Here is a 21,114-nt window from a genome sequence, read left to right on the forward strand (position 1 = left end):
CAGTCACTAGCCATAAAACACATGACTTTGGTAGAAATTTTCTTAATATTTCTGAGCTTTGGTTTCCTCATCTGAAATATGGGAATAATCATACATATAAAAGCGCTTCGTGGACTGAAAAGTGCAATTTGAATGCCAGTGGTCAAGTGCATGCTATAATTCCTGGAAATTGATATGAAAAACTGTCTGATTATTTGAGTTTGAAAATGTAGTTTAAATGTTTGGAGATCTACCTAATATTCCTTAGCAGTCAAACAAAGTTTCATATGTCCCCAAACCCTAATCTCCAAAATCAGATGTGTGTTATGTTGGTGTTGATGGAGCCCCAAAAGAGCTTGATGGGCTCTTCTTTGCAATCCACAAATCCCTGCAGGGACCCCCTGGAGTCACAACTGCTACCTGATCTTCAGTGAAAACAATGTGATAAACCATCCTCTTATTTTAACAGGCAGCACAGGGCAGGGCAGGAGGAACCCCCACCCACGCTTGTTCTAACAGCCCCGTGAGTTGCAATTGATGTGAAAACAAGATAACGAGCAAGTCTGTCAACAGATCTGCCTGCCCTGGACTTGGACTGCTTTCTGTGCGCTCCGCACAGAGGGAAGCCAGGCCTTGCAGGCTCCTGCATGGCTGCTCTGATATAGCCCTGATGCTGGATGCAGCCCGAAAATGGTGGGATAGCAGCGTGGCACGCATGACTGGCTCAGTCAGCCCTGTAGCTGTCTTTTAAAATACATGTTTAGTGACATACTGCCTTGTAGAAATCATCATGAAGGTTAAAATCCTATCTGCTTGGAACTGAGGATTTATAAACTGGTTACGGGGCCAGGGACCACAGGCTCACCGTGGCTGTTCAGTGACTTCCCAGCAGCTCGAGACTACAGGTAGCTCTGCAGAACGAGCAGGAGGACTTCATTTAACGCCCCTCCGATGGACGCCGGAGCCTGTGGACAGATGCAGAGGGGCTGCAGAGCAGTCCTTCCCTGCCTTTCCCAAGCATCACTGGACCTCCAGGGAAAGGATCCAAGCAGCACATCCAGGTGCTAAAAGGACTGTACTATATAAAACATGATGTACATCAATGCTTATAATAGTGAAAACATGTAAAGAAGCAAGCAAGAACCACAACGTCTCCTAGAGCTACTGAAACGGCAGCAGCAGCAGTATTAGACACTTACCCACACCCACTACCTCTGGTTGTCATCTCTCTTGAGAACAATGGAGTGACTATTACAGGATCCAAGGAGCTGGTCCCAGGTATGGTGAAGTGTCATCACAGCACAAAGTGGGGAGGACTTATCACGTTTGCAGGGAACCAGGTGTACATGCTGCCAGCCTGACCCTAGTGCAGGAACTCCTGTCCATCCATAGGCTCCTGTCACCCCATGCCAGAGCGTCCAGCTCCTTCCAGGCATCCATGCATCAGTAAATAAATGCAAGGAAATTAAAGTGAACTAGTGCATTTAATTTAACAGAAAATTAAATGCAAGGTTTGGATGTCAAAGAAGATCAGCTGTGAAGAGCATGCCCTGGGACACCCAAAATTAAGTACCTGCTAATTGTCTAGCTCTATGCTAGGAGCTGGGACCTCAAAACCAATATGGCCCCCAGGCACCCCGGTCAAATACATGTCTTCTGCTGCTCCTTCCTCCTCCACAAAAACCACGGCTTCCCAGCAGCAGTGACTGTGCCTCCTGGGTTCCGGCCACTTCCTAATCAACCCCTTAGCTTTGCCATATCTGTACCTGTATTCTACTGTACTTATATATTTCCTTTAAAATAACTTATTTACTTTAACTCAAATACATTTTTTAAAAAATTTATATGATTTTTATAAATGAAAAACTAGCACCATTTGCCATGAATAGAAAATATCCAATAATTAAAAAAAAAAAAAAAACAGGAAGCAAAACAGTCTTACTAAATTCTAGTTATACAATCTTGCCTGCCAGTGCTCTGAGCCTAAGGCCTATAGCTGTCTGTTAAAAAGACAGATGAACAAGTATCAGAGAGGTGTTAGACATCAATTAGCTAAACTGAGACTCTCTCCCTTATAATCAGAATTGAAAACTAAATAATTGTTCACCATGTGAGTCACTGTTTTCTTAATGTCATGTCTGCATCTCACCCAAATCAGTCCCCAGGGTCCACTAACACCACCTGTGCCCCCTAGCCCACTTCAAGATTGGGCCTAGAACCTTGCACGGGAATGCTGTGGGTGCTCAAGACATATTTTTTGAGTGAATGGATGTATGCACATCTTAGCCTCATCGTGTCTTTTGTTTTGCCTCATCGTTCTTTATTCCAGTCATATTCACAGGCTTGCTTTTCTCAAGCGACCCATGCCCACTCATAAACCTTCAAGCCCTTTTCCATTCTGCACATTCTATCGAATGGTTTTCTTTCTCCCCACACTTTCCTCCAACTGGTTAACTCTCAAATCTGCAAGTCATAGATTGTGTCGTGTTCCCTCCATGGCGTTCTTTACCACTCGGGTTGAAAATAGCAATTACTTTCAGGATGCCCGTGACACGAGGCCCTCGATAACCACTAGTTCACTTGTCCCTCTCTCCCTATCAGTCTCTAACCTCTTGCAGGAAGGAAATGTGTCTTCTATCTCTGGTCTCTGGCTGTGTCCCCATATGCTGTTACTGTACCAGACAAACTCGGCCTTTCTTTCCCTTCTTTGAGTCTTTGTGCAGCCAGTCTCCCTGCCTGGAGTGCCTTCAACAACATGCAAACTCCCTTCCATGTTTCCATTCTGAGAAGCCTTCCAGTGCCCGCTCCCCAAGCCAACTGTTTCCACAACATCCCATTGCATCTGTTTCATGGCATGGTTTTGCCCATGTCCGTACAATTCTTTGTTGTATGCCACTGGGATTCGGTACACTATGAGCTTCTCGTTTTTGTGTTCCCATGGCCTACAGAGTGCCTGCCAGCGAGTGAGTCATCACTAAACATTTTCTGAAGGAAGAAATGAATGTCTAGTAGGAAAATATTTTTCTACCTCTCTCCTCTTATCAATTCCAAAAGCACCTGAACTTGCAATCAGTAAAAACATACAAATATTAAATTCATTGTTGACATTTATAGAGTACTTGCTATCTGCCAGGCTCTTTATAAGCATTGTCTCATTTAATGATCTCCCAAACTTGGGAGATAGGTGCTTCTGTTGACACCAATTCATAGGTGAGGAAATCTGGGCTGAGGGAGATAAGTCATTCATCTAAGGTTACAAAAATGACAGAGCCAAGAAATGGGCCTAGGCCCAAAGGACTTCAATATTCTTAACTACCAGGCTGGCCTATTCTGTGACCTTACCCTGTATGATCTCTGCCCTCCTTCATGATCACAAGCCACAGCCATGCAGCCTGCCTCGGTGCCTTGGGCCTGGCCCTCACAAGCGCAGCTGGGCCCCTAGGCTGGCCCTGCCACAACACGGGCTCTGCCGCAAAATGTCTGCCCAGAATGTCTGCCTCGGCCTCCAGCTGGGTCCGAGGGACTTGGCAGAATCACTCTGTCCGCACCCACCCAGCAAGAGGCAAAAAAAGCCAGCCTTTCTATTTGCACAATAACTCACAATTTGACATTTTACAATTTTCCTGCAAGTGATAGCTGGCTATTGCAGTAACAGATGAACCAGTGTCTTTGAAAACTCAATAAAAACACTTTTTTTAACTAAATGGAAGGTATTTTTTTATTTTAAGTATTTTTTATTGATTATGCTATTATAGTTTTCCCAATTTCCCCCCTTTAAAAATACAGAACGCCTCATGAATTTGCATGTCATCCTTGTGCAGGGCCCATGCTAATCTTCTCTGTATCGTTCTGATTTTAGTATATGTGCTGCCGAAGCGAGCACAGTAAAAACACTTTTTAAGTAAAAATTTAAAAATTTCAGTTTTTTTTTAAGATTTTATTATTATTTTTTTTATTTTTAGTGAGGGAAGGGAGGGAGGGGGGAGAGAGAGAGACAGACAGACAGACAGGCATCAATGTGCGGTTGCTGGGGGTTATGGCCTGCAACCCAGGAACGTACCCTGGCTGGGAATCGAACCTGGGACACTTTGGTTCCCAGCCCGCGCTCAATCCACTGAGCTACGCCAGCCAGGGCTAAAAATTTAAAAATTTCAATTGACCAAAGAGCTAAGTTTGAGCCCAGGAGCACCTGAAGGAAGGTGGAGCCATAGCACAGTCCTCCCAGCTGTGCTCTGCTCTGCTCTGCTCTGCAGGAGGGAAGGCCTGGCAGCCCAGTCTCCACTCCCAGGCCTGGGTGGAGAGGGGCTGAGGTGTTGAAGGCCAGTTTCCTCTACTTCACACCCAAGGAAGTGAGAGAAACACTGCTTGGCTGCAGATGTTTCTGAACAGAAAGCAGTGACTTTGTCCTACAAATAACAGCTTCAAGTATTTGTATGAAATTTAGGAGGGAGAAAAGAAACAAGAGCTACCGAGTGTAAGATCCTTCCTGCTTCCTGATGATGTTAATTAACAGAATTAGCTGCAAGGAAGGTCCCCCACAGGCAGAGGGCAGGACCCAGAGCCACGTGGTCTCAGTTCCAGTGACGAACCTCTCAGGAAAGAGAGGCAGACACACCTGTACCAGTTAACCATGACCTCTAATCCTGGGTTCCTTTTCATTTACTGGAAGTAAGCATGGTCCAAGGAGAAAATTAAAGTGGGGGTGGACCCAGAAGACCTGGGGTTTGGTTTGGCTTTGCCACTTACGGTATTTGTTTTATGACCTTAAACAAATCGTGTAAACCCTCTGGGCTTCAGCCTTTCACAAACCAAATGATCACTGATACTAGGGTATTAGGTGGCACATCATACAGGACAAGATGACAGGTGTAAATCACTCTTAGGGTATCACACCCCAAAGCGAATCCTCCTCTGGGAGCCGTGGTGATCACCCCGAGCCTAGCACACCACCCTCAGCCACCATTCCTTACACTGAAGGCACAAAGATGGGCAATAAGGGGCAAGGATGAGCTTCTAACAGAGGGATGGCTTTCTGTGGCTCTCACTGGCTCTCCTGGGCAAGCAGCTAAACTTCAGCAGCTGCCAGGCTATGGAGTCTGTTGGTAGCCAAGGAGCCCAGGTCTTGGTCAGGATGCTCCAGACAGCAGCAGTCTGACTGCCAGGGCCCACCTGTGGTACCTCATCTGACAGGCTTCAACCATGGCTAAGCTGACAGTTCACAGTGGCTTCCTGTTCCACTGGCCTTCAGATAAATTAACGATAAAACCACACAGCCCTCAAAAACCTTGAGGATAAATAGACATAAAGTAAGCTAACAATAGTACCTGTTTATAAAGCACTAACTACGTGCAAGGCACTGTGCTAAGTACTTTATAGACATTATTCTATATAATCCAGATGGTGCTTTAAAACAGGATTAATACCTCCATTTTACAAAAGATAAAACTCAGGCTTTTAATCTCAGTCTGCTATTCAGAACACAGAAACTTATCTGTGAGAGGGTTCATCACAATGAAATGACCCAGATTCCCAGAAATAGGGAGTTAATTACTGTCATATCATCTAATGGCATATTAGAAATGCATGAGAAATCAGGTTAGGGTAATTATGACGTAGAAAAATGTGCACAACCAATTGCTAAGTAAAAATCCCAACTGTGTTTAAATTCTATATAATTATATATAATATGTATGATATGGTGTTTGCTTTTTCTTCTTTGTATTCTTTCTATACTTTACAAAATTAACACAATGAGCATATGTTATTTTTTAAATTGTAGGACTATTTAAAGGCCCATCAGAAATAACCAAGAGCCCATCCCCACTCCTTTTGGAGTCGATCCTGGAGAAGACACCAAAGCAATTCAATTTCTGTACAACAAACATCTCCACAGTCAGAAGCAACAGGCCCTCGATGGCTCCCCTTCTTCCCATAGCGCGCAGTGCATGAGCGAGAAACTGGTGGGATCTCACGGCAGATGAACAGTCCTCTCTCTAAGGCTGCATCTCTGGCCGTGCCCATTGGCCCAGATCACTAGGCCCTAAAGAAGCTGGGCAGAGAACCCAAAACAGACCATCTAGTAAAACTAAAGTCATAAACACTCTTCTCTGTTCAGTTACAGTTAGTATTGTCATTATTAGTAATAGTAGTAGTTATTTGAATGAGGCGTTCGTGTCAGGATAGAGAAAACAGACAACACAGAGTTGGCTTCACGACATGCATAGTTCTTGCAGCTTAGAGGCCTGGGAGCACCGGGAAGACGGTCGCAAAGGGGTGGCAAGACTTGGGGTGTGGTGGGAAGAACCCGGCCTTTCAGGCAGACGTGGGTTAGACTTTTGATCCCATTTACTAACTGAGTGACCGGGAAAACATCTTAACTTTCCCCTCTGAAAATGGGCTGACAGGGGCAACGGAAAGGAGTGAAGACAGCATGTAAAACACATGACATAGTAGGGGACAGCAGATGATGCTTAATGTCTTCCTCCAGGTCTCTCCTTGCACACCCTTTCCCCAACGGAGCACATGCCCATTCTCCACCATCGGGTTCTGAAGTCTCCCCCTTGTGGGAGAGTAGCAAGAAAAGTTCCCATGTGACCCCCAGTGCTGTGAGGCACCACCCCAATGGGAAGGCCTGAGTCGGTGCCCAGCCACGTAATCAGTCATTATTGCCAAAGGAGATTCAGGCAGGATCCCGAAGAGATGACAGACTGCTACCTGTGCATACCCAAACGTGCCCTGACCTTACCTCCTATAGCAGATGCTCCTAAAGGCTCTGCGGTGATGGTAACAAAACCATCTACCATTTGTGTGGCTTAGGATAAACTTTTGATTTTTCGTATTTACTGTACCTCACCTCACTTGAGGCCAAGAAAAACATGAAATTGTTTCATTTCACTTAGGAAAACATAGGGTGTAGTCAAAGAGTGGTTGATCTGTCTGCGGTCAGCTGGCATGTGAGGCGAAGAAGGGAATTTGAAGGAAAGGAATCGGTGCCTGGGCCCGTCCTCGCAGGACAGCACTTACAGCAGGACAGGGAGAGGGGACAGTGCATCCTCAGCTCCCTGTATCCCACTCTCAAGTTGTGTGCCCGGATGGCCTTTCTTCCCAGGCTGTGCTCTTTCCCAGCACATCATAGGCAAAAGCCTCCTCACCCTGCACGGATCCAGCACCGAAATATTTTTATAACTGGTTTATTAACCTTTCAGATCACCCCAGCACCATTTTAATCTTCCTTATAAGTCTACCTCTGCACCGTTCATGGCCTCCCTGCGCGCCACTAGGAGAAAGGCTGCTGCCACGCTGAGCCTGGAGTCAAGCAGGGCCCTGCACCTCCCCATGCTGAACACGCGGCTTGCTATTTGAACACTAGGTCATGTGTTACTAGTTTTCTTACACATGCTTCCTTCATGGACTTTTGTCTCTGACTTGACGCAACTCAGCTTGATGCAGAACAAGTCTGCTCCTCTGGATCCACATAGCCTCACCAGGCAGACTTCCTGCTGGGCACTTAAGCAGTCCCACACTGTGTTTCCTAAAGAACCCCACACCACTAAAGGCTAAAACTTGGGTCGACATCTGCACAAGGCTCTCTGGGTGGCCCGGAATGAAACATGCTCCTTGTCGGTCTTTATTTTTTGTGAGCAGAAAAAGGAGGTGGTCCTGGTGGTCCTGCAGACTGTTGTGCCCAAGAGAGCACCGGCTCAGGGGCTGGGCCAGGCCCGGTTTCACCCAGCGCCCACTTCACTCCTCCCTGGCCGAGGGACCTCGTGCCACTCGCCCGGCTTCTTCATCCATTCATGATGGTAACAGTATCTGTCCTGCCATCACCTCAACAGGGTTACTGTGAAAGTCAAGTAAGACAACCAGAAGAGAAATGCTTTGTAAACTGTCATGTGCTATACCAACGAGAGGGGTGCCATTATCACAAAATGTATCTGGCTAGAACTCTCCACAGTTTAATAAGCCTATTTTTATGTACAAACTGAGGCACTCACATCAAGGAATGTTCAGAGGGAAACACAGCCCCAGGTGAGAACAGTAGGCGTTACACAGGGTCAGGGTAACGAAGGACACAGTCAAGGTCCTTGCTATCAGGAAGCTCATCTAGTGGGAAAGTAGGCAGAGGAAACTGCAGGTCTAAGCGAATGCTGCCTATGAAGACATGCAAGCACTCTGAACTAGAAAAGATAAAAAGAGAAAGGGCCAAGTCATCCAGCTTTAAGCTTCATATTTTGTTTATTATGTGACAATAAAATCTTGATATGTTCACCTCAAAAAAAAAACCATTGTCCATACCACATCTTTCATAACACATCACCTCCTCTGGAAACCTCACATTACCCAGTGACATGAATCCCCCTTTCCCACAGCTCTAGCGTCTCTCACTCCCTACAGCGCTCTCACGAGGCACCCTTGCCTTACTGGTCTGTCCCTTGGAGAGCACAAGCATGCCCAGGCCAGGACTAGGCTTCATTTGACTTTGACTCCCTAGTGCTTAGTATCAGCTACTCAATAAATGCTTATTCATAAGATCACTTTTCATTGGTCAATCTTGTATCTATAGCCAATTTAATAGATGGGTTGAATGTGAACACAGACCCCAGGACATATGGTACAAGTTGGTTTGGCAAGACAAGTACCCTACCTTAGCTTATTCTTCAGTGACTTTCTCCTTTCTCTTATGAGGACTTGTGCTGTATCAAGAGCTTCCTCTTGTTCTAACTATCAATTTATAAGAACTGCCAGAAAATGATGTTCCATGACATACTGGGCTGCCATGAGCATGACCCAGATTATGGGAAAATGTAGATATATGAGCTAGCTTCACCAACAAAAAAATTACAAATCAAAAATATGAGAAGCGTGGGAAGGAAAGGTAGCTACACTGAGACACATCCATCAGTTCAAGTATGAACCTTATTTGAATCCTGGTTCATACTCAAAAACATAATTTTAAAAAAATTATAAGACAATTGAGAATATGTAATCACCAAATAGATGTCGCTGATACATACTTATTTTTCATGTGTGATAATAGATCTATGGTTATATTTTAATAAGAGTCATAATATTTTAGAGATACATAAAGAAATATTTACAGATAAAATGACGTGATGCCTAGGATTATATTCCAAATAATTTGAAGTATTTAGGGAAGTACAAGGTGTAGACGAAATAAGACAAGACAGGAATTGCTTGATATGTTGCTTCATTATGCCATTCTTATTACCTTTATGCTGTTTGAAAATGTTCCTTAATTTTTAAAAAATCGGTAGTTTATTAAATTTCCTTTCACTGCAGGGTGGCTCTGGCAATTTAACAGAGCAGGTCACCCAGGCTGTGCAATGCTTGGTGCTGGCCCCTGTCGCAAGTCCGGTGGGCTGCAGGCCACCCAGAGTGGGGCTGCTCCTCCAGACCTGCCAGAGAGAGTGCTGGCCCCTGAGGTCTGACTAAGTCCTCCTCAGAGAAGCTCCTGATCAGAGTTGCTGGACACCAACGAAAGGAAAATCAAAAGCTCAGGAAAGACAGACCACAAAGCATATGGAATTTTTGACTCAGAAGTGTTAGATTCACTCCTTGCCCAACAACTGGAAGTGAACTTCTCAGTGCCTCAGTGGTCTCATCTATAAGATGAGGATATTACTACCAGTCATATCAAAGAGCTGTTGGGAAGACAAGCTGAGCCTTGTATAGGAAGGAAGGAGGCAGCCTAGTGCAGGGGTCAGAGACTTGGCTCTGAGCAGTGGCTTTGCTTCGCCATACACATAAATAAGTGAAAGCTGTTATGATTAATTATTTAAGAAAAAGCTATTTGTTCAAGGCCTCAAAGTGAGTCAGCAGGCTACTACCACTCAGGAGGAGAATTTGCACTCTGCTGTCCTCCCCACTAACCCTTTGAGCCTCCCTCGTGGCTCTTATATGGGCAGCTGATTCACAACCAGTTGCTTTTCTGATGGCGGAGGGAAGAGGGAAAGGAGATGGGCTGATCTTGTTCTGACAGCTGGGCCACCCCAGATGGCAGTGATAAATCAGTCTAGCTGCTGCCATGCTCAGCACACATCCAGCACACCCTGACCCAGCCACTGCTGTGTGATGGCAGCAGATGACTGTCTCTTTGTAACCCACCCTCCACTGCACACTCAGTAACCTCACAGGCTTCTCCCAGCCTCCAAGCAGAAGCACATTTTTCCCAACCCTGCAGGAATCAAGCTTGCAAGAGGGACATGCACATCTGCATGCATGCAAGTGTGTGTGCATGTATGTATAAGAGGATGCAAGTAAAACTGCGCCCATTACCTCAGCAGGTAGCGCACTACCCCAGTGCCACAGTGGAAGGACAGGGGTAGTAAACAATACACCCAGGCAGTGGATGACCAGACTCCCATGTTCTCAGGCCAGGCTTTATTTAGAGATGTGCTTATCCATGGTCCTGAGCACCTCCTTGGCATGTGATTTCAGAGTTGAGTATCGGGTTTGGCTTATCCAGAACCTATATTCTGAGTGTCATCGTCTGAGTCCAAGAAAAAGCAAGTAGTACACAAAGGCCAAAACTCCATTTCGTCAGTGAGCAACTACCTGTTTGACTAAGGAGTCGGGCTGGCATAGAGACAAACAGCCTTGGATAGGGATTTGTATTATCGAGCAAACAGAATTTCCTGGTACTTTTTTAATCTACAACATCTTGGATTTTGCTATAAGACTCTCTTAGGCTTCCTCCGGTTTTGAATATGAAAACAAGCAGAACACATGATTCATTCTACTATGCTTTTAAATAAAGGTTATAATGAACAATTCACTAATAACTACAAATGAGAAAGGTTTAAATAAAAGCACCCAGGTACAAAAGAAAGAATTGCTAGCCAAACTTCATTTTTTATGGAGAAGCACCTAATCTCACTTTTATTTTGCTAAGTAAAAAAGGAGATTGGACATCTTATTTCAGGTGTTGAAAAGCCTTGGGTCTTCCTCTGTACACTTTCCCAGGACTGGCTGTTTTACAGCATTTTGACATTAAGAAGTTCTTAACTAACCATTTACACTTATGAAAAAGAAAAAGTTAATTTGCCTTTTAAACACTCCTTATTCTGTTTCAGTTGTGGAAGAAGATAGCACTGTAGTTTCCCCCTGCAAATCAGTTATACGTGGTGGAGGGGACAGGCATCTGCTGGGAAGTGGCAGGCTGTGTAAGCTGCTGTGTTACTTGGAGCGACTGGTTTTCCCACTCCGGGCCTCCATTTCCTCACCTGACAAATAAGGGGTTGCTCTGGGTGTCACTCCCAGCTCATCTGATTTTCACAATGTAGCATAAGGGTCAGGAAGTATTATTTGAAGCTGAAGGTCAAAATGCTATAGCTCAGAGGTCAGCAAATGATAGTCCATGGCCAAGTCCACCTACCTGCAGCTTACTTTTTTACACCCTGTGAGCTAAAAGTGGCTTCTACATTTTTAAATGGTTTAAAAAAATTTTTTAAAGAATATTGTTTTGTTATAGGTAAAAATTACATGACAGTCAAATTTCAGTATCCATAAATAAACTTTTATTGGCACACAACCACCTCATTGTTTGTATATTGTCTGTCTGCTTGTGCATGACGATGTGAAGTTCAGCAGTTGCTACAGAAACCATGTGGCCCTCGAAACCTAAAACATTTACTCTCTGTTTTTTCACAAAGTTTGCTAGCCCATACTGTAGCTCAGGATGTCTGCAACTTTGATGTACACACTGGTCACCCAGGGATCTTACTAAAACACAGGCTCTTTAGTAGGCTGGGGTGGAGCTGAGATTCTGCATTTCTAATAAGCTCCTGGGTGGTGTCGGAGCTGCTTGTCTAGGGAGCACACTTGGCAGGCAAGGCCAGGACTGACAAATCTTGTGATGCTGTGAACTTGGTCAACGCCATTCGGTGCCCCTCCAGAGCCTTCAGATGCTTTGGTATGCTGATTCTTGCTAGACTCTCCAGCTTCGCTGCCCACCACACACACCCAGAGACACACCCCCTGTGCATACACATGCCCTTGCACTTCTTGCTGGACTGGGTTTTCTCATTCAGGTGCCTGTCACATCCCCTCCTCCATGCACTGCTCCACCCTCAACATGTGCAACTGTCCAACTTCTTGTCCTTCATGCCCCAGCTCACACGGCACCTCCTTTGAAAGGAGCTTTCCCAGGTTCCCTGAGGCTGCATGGAGTGGCCCTTTAGTGAGGCCCCTTAGTACCTTTCACCCCTCTTCACACCCTGAGTCACGTGGCAATGACACTGACATTCCTCAAGCAGAGGGCATCTTTTCATTGCTACATGCCCACTGTCCAAGCCCAGTGCTGGGTCCTTGGCAGGGGTGGAAAGCATGATATCTGGAATAGGACAAATGGATTGCTCAGGATCACCCTGCAAATCAAGTGCAAAGCCAGGACGAGAGCCCACACCTTCTGAATCCTGGGGTGAATTTTCATTTCCCTAAGCCATGCCTCAGAAATAGATACTCTGTTCTAACAGATTAAGGAATCAGTTCTCCAGCCTTTGAAACTGGGGTATTTAGGCTGTGCTCTGACACTACTTTAGTGTTTGGGAATAGCAGCTCCTGACCATAGCTGGCCACTTCATGGAGCACAGAGAACCGAGCCAGGTGGCAGTTCATGAAACACATCTTTGGCCCTGGTGCAGCAGGTCCTGGCAGTGGAGGTCAGCTATTCTGGGTCTGACCCCAGGCAAAGTGCTGATAAACAGTTAATGAGAAACCTGGGAAAGAGATGCAGCCTTCACCACGTTCTTTACCTGAGGCTATAGGCACTTCCCTTCTCATTTCTTGTGGCTTCTATTTCCTTCTTGGTCACCTGGAATGTGGGTCAGCCATCCAGACCCAGGTTGAGTACAGCCACAGCAGAGAGAAGGATCGCCGAGAGCATGATCCCTCTGCCAGCCCCTCTGGCTGAAAGGGATGGGCAGGATGCAGGGGGGTAGGTGCATAGGGAGCCAAAACCTGCCCTGAAATACGCCCCCACCTGCTCAGTGTGGCATCTTTGCCACCCCTCCTGTACCTGGCCTCAAATTCTCACCACTAGATTCACAGAGGTGTTCTCCATGGCAGTCACTGATGGATGCTGTAGACTGAACTGAGTCGCATCTCCCCAAACTCAGGTTGAAGCCCTCACCACCAAAGTGACAGAGTTTAGAGAGAGGGCCTTCGGGAGGTAATTAGGGTTCCATAAGGTTATGAGGGCGGGGCCCAGATCTGTAGGGTTCATGTCCTTGTAAGAACAGACACCAGAGAACTCTCGTGCTCTCTCTCTCTCTCTCTCCACAAACAGAGACCCAGGAAAGGCCAAGTGAGGGCATAGTAAGAAGGTGGCCATCTGTAGGCCCAGAAAAAGCGCCCACCAGACCCTCACCCTGCTGGAGCTTGATTCTTTTTCCCGATCTGTGAGAAAACAAATTTCTCTTGACTAAGCCCCTGGCTGTGGTACTTTGTCATGGCAGCCTGAGCTGCCTGCTCTCATAGATAAGATGTTCAATTTCAATTTCCTCTAAGGAATTTTAATTAAGCTCATGAGGGCAGGGACAAGTCTAGCTTTGGTTGCCATTGTCTCCCTAGCACCTAACACAAGGCATAGCAATAATAAATGTTAATAAAGAAAGAAATGAGCTGAGTGCTTACTACGTACTAGGCAGCATGCAAAGTGCTAGGGAAATAGAGAGGAGTCACTATCACTCCATGAAGATTGATGTAAACCGATCACAGGAGAAGTACGGGAGAAGTACAGGAAGGGGTACAGCCCTGGTCCTTGGGCAGCGCACAGACATACATTCTGCTTTGAGATGGGAGTGGAGACAGGTGGGTGGAGGAGTGAGAAACAGGTCATACGCTCAGAAATTTTCTCAAAGGAGAGTACATTTGAAAGGAATGTATGTGATCTCATCTAAGAAAGAAGTGCACCCAGGAAAACACATTTGTTGATTCATTGATTGATTAACAAATCTGAACAAGACCCAGAGGTGTTGAAAATGTAGAAACTTGAGTGGTCAAAAGTAGCTGAGTGCCACAGAGGATGTGGGGCGTGAGAAGAAGGTAGAGTGGGGTGGGCTGGAAACAGGAAGATCGTGGCCACCTCCTGGTCCACCAATACCTGGCACCACACAGAAGGGAGCGGAAGGGAAAGAAGCAGTAGGCATCCCAATAGGAGAGGGATGTTAGGCTGTCAGAATCTTGAAACTTCCAAATGAAATCTTCAAAGACCTGTTATGGTGAGGCAGAAAGGCAAAGGGCTCTAAAGGGGCTCTAAAAGGCTCACGGAAGTCGCAAGTCACTAGTTGAATAAATCCTTTAATTGATCTGCGTTTCCCAGTGTGTCAGGATTGATAAAGGGGAAATTAACACATAGTAGGTTCACAACAAATGTAAGATGTCACTAGCTGTTTGTCTCTATTTAATTAAGAAGGTCCAAACACCCTGCATTCCCAAGATAATCCTTTGAAAACTGGAGTAAACATAGCTCCCCTCCAGCAGGATGTGAACTCTGAGAAAGAAGCTACCTACTAAGAAGAGCTTCTGGTGGCTAACTGGGTTGAAATTTAAAAAAAAAAAAAAAAAAGCAGAGCCTACTCCCCATTTCAGCACAGGGGCATCTGATGCCAGCTGAAGCCGCCTTTATAAAGGATTTCTGGAATCCTATTTCAACCAATAGGACTCAGCCTTTCCCCAATGAATCAGAGCTGTGCAGCTCCCATTAACTACAGTGGCTCTATTCTGACCAATCAGGACAGTGCCTTTTGGACCAACCAAAATACTAGGATTTGGAGTCCTCACTTGCATGAGGACAGACCAATCAGGGACCATGGGAGGGGGCTTCAGTACATATAAGCCAGCTCCCCTGCCGCTTTAGGAGGGCTCTTTCCCTTTCTACCAAACTTTGAAGAGTATGATTCCCTGGCTGAGCTAAAGCACTGAAGATGTCTCACTGGAACAGCAGAGACCAACACAGGGCCACCTGACAGCCATGCTGTTTTCACAGCTGTGTTCTATCTCAATGGACCTGTTTTACACTGAATAACATTTCCTTCTTCACAACACTCCAAAGTGGGGATACTTACCAGTGTTGAGTTGGTGCCAATGACCACTGGTTGACAAAGCCTACACCCAGGTTTGGCGATTATCCCTATCACCTTCTGAATCTCAGGGATTCACGGAAGCGAGGAATGCGTCCTGTTTGTCTCTGAGGTCCGTGGCTCTGCACAGTGCTTGGCTCGCCAGAGGTGCTTCCTGAAGTTTTTCGGGAGTGAAATAGCACAGACGGGCACCATGGAGATACACTGTCTTAGCCAAAGTCCCAGGACCGACCAGCAGTGGAGCTTATTCTAGAACTTTGACTTCACAGTCCATTGATTGTGGAGCCATATGGCCTCAGACCAAACAAAGACTCTGACCTCATCCAGTGACCCTCACATTCCCTTCCGAATCCTCCCCAGGGGGAAGCTGCTACCCAGTGCTGACCAGCTGTGTCACCCTTTTCTCTCTCAGAAGCGGCATCACACTTTCTCACAAAGAAGCAGACACACCACTTGAAATAACTCTAAAAACACTTTCCTGCAATGTGGTCTATAAACACAGGAAACGGCAGCTGGCTGAGTTGCCAGTAACGTCTACTTGCCAGTCAGGGTGCTAAGCTGTGTGTGCGAACTTAAAGCTGTGATCCAGGAATAAAAATAAACCAGTACAGCAGAAACTGAGGCAGCAGCCTATCGGTCTAATGAAGTGGTCTTTGCAGTTAGAACAACTAGGGCTAGAAACCCAGCTCTGCCACTTATTTACAATGTGTATTAAGTAACCTTGTGGACCTCTACTTCCTCATTCTAATTGGGTCTATTAATACTAATTGCATAGGTTTCCAGTGAAGAGTAAGTTACTCAGTCTTTCTAAGGTGCTGAGGCTAGAGACTGGCATGTAAAAGATGATTAAAATGGTATTTTCCATCACGCTCCTTGGTGTTTACCCAAAGGAGTTGAAAACTTACATCCACACAAAAACCTGCACAGAGATGTTGAGAGCAGCTTTTTCCCATGATTGACAAAACCACGCAGCAAACAAGACGTCCTTTACATGTAAATGGACAAATAAACTATGGTACATCGAATGGAATATTAGTGCTAAAAAGAAACAAACTATCAAGCCATGAACACATGGAGGCATCTTAAATGCATATTACTAAGTGAAAGAAGCCAATTTGAAAAGACTACATACTGTACAATTCCAACTGCATGACATTCTGGAAAAGGCAAAGCTGTGGAAACAGTAAAATGATCAGTGGTTGTAAGGGACTGGGGGAGGAGGACTAGGTGAAGCACAGAGTGTTGTTCAGGCGGTGAAAATACTTTGTATGATGCTATAATAACGGATAAATGTCATTATACGTTTGTCCAAACCCGTAAAGTATACAACCCCAAGAGTGAACCCTAAGGTAAACTGCAGGCTTTGGGCGGTTGTGATGTGTTAGTGTAGGTTCATCATTGTAACAAGTGCCCCACTCTGATGCAGGATGTTGACAATGGGGGATGCTAAGCATGTGTGGGGAAAGGGGTAAATGGGAAACCTCTGTACCTTCCCCTCAGTTTTGCTATGAACCTAAAACTGTTTTTAAAAAAATGTCTTTATAAAAGGTATTTACCTTCAGTATCTTTGAGGACCTGACATGAATTCACTTGACAACAGCCAGGGGGGTAAACTATTAGCAGGAAATTAGTGGACGGGGGTGAAGAGGACTCCTGAACCCTGACATACAGCTTTAAAACAATGCTCCACTGTTTTGGCAGGACTCCAGCAGTCAGCTGAGAAAAGCTGAAGAAACATGATAGCACTTCCTCCCTCACCATGATCATCCTCTTTTTTTTTTTTTAAAGAAGAAAACTCCCTCTGTAGAACAAGCAACTCCAGAGCAAAGAGGACCAAACAAGAAAATAGACTTGGAGTCTTTAGCAAAAAGTATTGCACTATACATACTCACCATTTTACCAGAAATGATGGTGACAGTGGAAATAACATCAGTCCTTCTGGATTTTCTATTTTAAGGAATTAAAGGCTAACCTAAGGCTAGTCTTATTACTGCTGAAAACTTCAGCACCCTAAGTATATTGCAGACTTGAATCCTCATTCCCACTCTCCTCTTCCTTACTCCTTGCTCTGCCCTGGCTTCGTACACCCACCTTATCAGCCATCCTCTTCACAACAGCTGGCGCCTGGCCTTCTCTGAGTCTCTACCCACCCCCTCCGTCCCACTGCTGTTCACAGCTCACCGCCTGTCCAGTGGCTAGTACACATCAGGCAAATGCTTGCCCAAACACTGAATGCTCAAGGTTCAACCCTCTGAGGTTCTTGCTCACTCCTTCAGTCCAACTCTACACCCCACCGTCAACCCTTGTATGTGGATAATTAACCCCTAACCAACCCAAGTGGTGTTACTCTAAAAGGTGATGTCTAGAAACCAGATGTGCAGAGAATCCCAGAGATTTGGCACCAAGACACTTTAAAGATAGCAGCTCTGGGCTGGGCGATTGGCATCGTCCCAATACGCCAATGTTGTGAGTTCAGTCCCCGGTCAAGGCTCATACAAAAAGCAACCCATGAATATATAAATGAATAGAATAGCAAATTGATGTTTTTCTCTCTCCCCCTAAAATCAATAAATAAAAATAATAATAAATAAATAAAGACAGCAGGTGTGGAGGGGAGGGCCACACACCTTGTGTGGGATTACTCCCACAGCCCTTCTTACATCTGGGCTGGGCAGTACCTCCAGGAGTGAACAAGGTCTCTCCGTGGTCTCTCGATCTGTACACTCATGGTTTGGGGGCTGTTCAGTTGTACTATTGAACAGCTTTGTATGCATTCAATTCTGTAAGCTTCAATTTTTTAAAATCTTTTAAACAGGGAAAAGTACCCGCTTCACTGTCAGAGGTGTGGAGAGAATCATGTGTTGAAAGCACCTGCCCAGAAGTTCACCCATGAAGGGCATCTTCAGATGCCGAGTCCTCCCCTGCAGACCTCAGGTCCAGTCTGGCCCCGCTGAGCAGCCCAGGAACTTCTGATAACATTTGATCATAGCCAAAGGCAGAAAACACAGCCTCATGTGGCAGAAAACATGGCCTTGCAAGGCAGAGCACACTGTCGTTGGGCCAGAGTTCCCAAAGTCATTTTTCCTGGTAAACTGAAATCTGTGCACCAGCCATTATAGCCACCCACCGAAGTCCACAAAATAAACCCCTCTTTTCACACAAAAGCCCTCCTATGATCAAAGGAGAAACCTGTCCCCTCCCTTTCTGTCTTATCACATTATACAGAAGTCGTCTGCTTGAGTCTGTCTTCCCCAAGAGCTTGGCAGCTGCTTGTGGACAGAGACTATGTCTCACTCACATTTGTTCCTGCAGCACTCAGCACAAGTCCCTGGCACCTGGCAAAAAGTCCCTGCTCAGGGAAACTGGCATGAGTTAAGAGGCCTTCTGCCCTGCCTGGACTGCTTCCTCACCCCTTGAAGTCCTCTTCAAACTAAACCTATTTAGCCTCACACTGCCTGTTCCCCCAGGTCAACTCAGAAGAGCAGTAGTAGCTAGTTCCCCAGACTGCACAAAATGGAAAAAACGTTTAAAAACTTCAAATGGGATTTTGTACCCTCTCCTCCCCATCATTCACAGCCAGCTGCTCAGCCAACAGCACCTTTCCATAGTCATTCCAGTCCCCCTGAGAGGCATCTGAAAGCCTCCACCAGTCACATGTGATTGGTCCACCCTCCTGAAGTCCAGGTGTGGTGCCCAGCCCCTCTGCAGGGCCACCTCCCACCCCACCAGCCTACAGGGCTGGCCACTGCCAGCCATAAAAAGACAACCACACTTCCCATCCCCTGCCACTTCTAGATGGATGCGGTGGGTCCCAGAGATCTGTGGTGCCTCAGCAACCAGACGGCAAAGAGGGCAACTGCCTGTCTAGTCTCACGGCTGTAAGCCTGTGGTCTCACATCCATTGGAAGGGAAACACTTCAGTTGTTCTCCGTCCTGATGCGTGGAGCTGCTGTGGGTCTGAGTGAGGTCTGAGACCCCCACAAGGCTCATCGTGATCAGCCAGCTGGCTTTCAAGACCTACCTACAAACTGACTCCTTGCCATCACCGCCACACTGCCACTCTGGGTGCTTGTGAGGCCGGGCAAAAGGCAGGGATGGTGTCATGAGGATTCTGAGGAGAATCATGAGAGTCATTCCACAGTTCTCACCCAGCCCTGCTTCTTGCTTTGCCTCTTCGCAGAATGTATACCTCCAATCAACCAAATACTATTTGAATTATCCCTAAGCCCAGGGCTGGGGAAGAACTGGGGAAGATGTTAGGGAAGAACTGAGGCACACACTCTGACCAAAGACTGAGAATGACTTACATACTTGTACCCAGAGGGCCCTCTGCACCTCACACAATGATGCTGTGATTCCACCGCAGGGATCTGAACCACCGTATCTACCACTTAGGCACTGAAGAGTTGATCTCTGCATCAACTATTTTATGTTTATATTATCTCATCCCTTGAGGCAGGTATCATTACCTTCATTTAACAGATGAGAGAATTGAGTCTTAAAGGGGTTAAGTAACTTGCCCAAAGTAGAACATGCATTTGTCACTCTAACCACAAAGTCTAGTACCTGGCAAACCTGTGCATCTGCCCAATGAGCCGTCCTTCTAATGCCACAGGGACAGGAGCTCCCTTCCTGTGGCTGCTGCAGAGCTTCAGTGTGCAGTGGCAGGTGTGGGCTGAGCGAGGGAATCTATAGCGGCTCAGTGCTTACTGACTCCTGAGTACAGCCCCATTCCTGTTTTCTCAATGCTTAGAGCCAGACAGGTAGCACACAGACACACACATACATGTGTGTGCCCACACATGCGCTTTTAGAAAGGTAGTACCGCCGCGACTCCAGACCACATCCCTGAACAGCCAACCGTATCGCAGCTAGTTGAGGCCCAGTGGCAGACCAAACCAATGACCCCAGTCTTGACCCCAGTCTGTGTAATCTAGGGACATCACACCATTTCTTTGGACCTCAAGTTTCTTTCCTTCTGCTGCTCATCAAACTTCACTGAACACCAGCTATACGATACTGTGGGTGGTTGTTAAGAACTAAGATTTGAGAGTCATTCTCCTGGAGTTTATATCCTGGTTCTACCATTTTCTAGTTATATGATCTTGAACAACTTAAAAATCTCTGTGCCTCATATTTGCCCATGTTACTCTGATAAAGGGTTACTATCCAAAATATATAAAGAACCCAAACAACTTTACACTAAAAAAAAAAATCCAACTTTACACTAAAAATATCCAATTAAAAAATTGGCGACGACCTGAATAGACACTTCTCCAAAAGGGACATACAGATGGCCAAGAGATATATAAAAAGATGCTCAATATCACTAATTATCAGAGAAGTGTAAATTAAAACCACAATAAGACATCACCTCACACCTGTCAGAATGGCTATCATCAATAAATCTACAAACAGGTACTGGTGAGGATGTGGAGAAAAGGGAAGCTTTGTGCATTGTTGGCAGTAATGCAGATTGGTACAGCCACTGTGGAAAACAGTATGGAGCTTCCTCAAAAATATTAAAAATAGAACTGCCTTATGACCCAGCAATTATACTTCTGGACAGTTATCTGAAAAAGTCCAAAACACTAATTTGAAAATACATACATATCCCTATGTTAATTGCAGCATTGTTTGCAATAGCCAAGATATGAAAGCATTTTAAGTGCCATTGATAGATGAATGGATAAAGAAAAAGGGGTACATATACACAATGGGATATTACTTGGCTATAAAAAAGAATGAAATCTTACCAAACGATGACATGGATGGGCCTAGAAGGCATTCAGTGAAATAAATAAGAGAGAGAAAAACAAATGCCATATGACCTCATTTATATTTGGAGCCTAAAAAAACAGAATAAACAAAAACAAAAACAAACTCATAGATACTGAGAACAAACTGTCATGTGGGGGGTTGACTTAAGGAGCTGGGTGAAAAGGTGAAGGGTTCGAGAAGCACAGATTGGTAGTTACAGAATAGTCACAGGGATGTGAAGTCCAGCACAGGGAATAGTCTGTAACATTGTACT

At 45.6% G+C, this 21,114-nt stretch overlaps 1 protein-coding gene and 1 non-coding gene across 2 annotated transcripts in view; both read right to left on the reverse strand.

Moving 5' to 3' along the window:
* UBASH3B (ubiquitin associated and SH3 domain containing B) overlaps positions 1-21,114 on the reverse strand; it is a 146,603-nt gene that overhangs the window by 110,364 nt on the left and 15,125 nt on the right. The window lies entirely within an intron of this gene.
* Positions 3,756-3,862, reverse strand: LOC114510525. Its single transcript, XR_003685687.1, has one exon. It is a non-coding gene; the product is annotated as a U6 spliceosomal RNA (small nuclear RNA).

The sequence above is a fragment of the Phyllostomus discolor genome, chromosome 13 (assembly GCF_004126475.2).
Source record: "Phyllostomus discolor isolate MPI-MPIP mPhyDis1 chromosome 13, mPhyDis1.pri.v3, whole genome shotgun sequence".
Lineage (NCBI taxonomy): Eukaryota > Metazoa > Chordata > Mammalia > Chiroptera > Phyllostomidae > Phyllostomus > Phyllostomus discolor.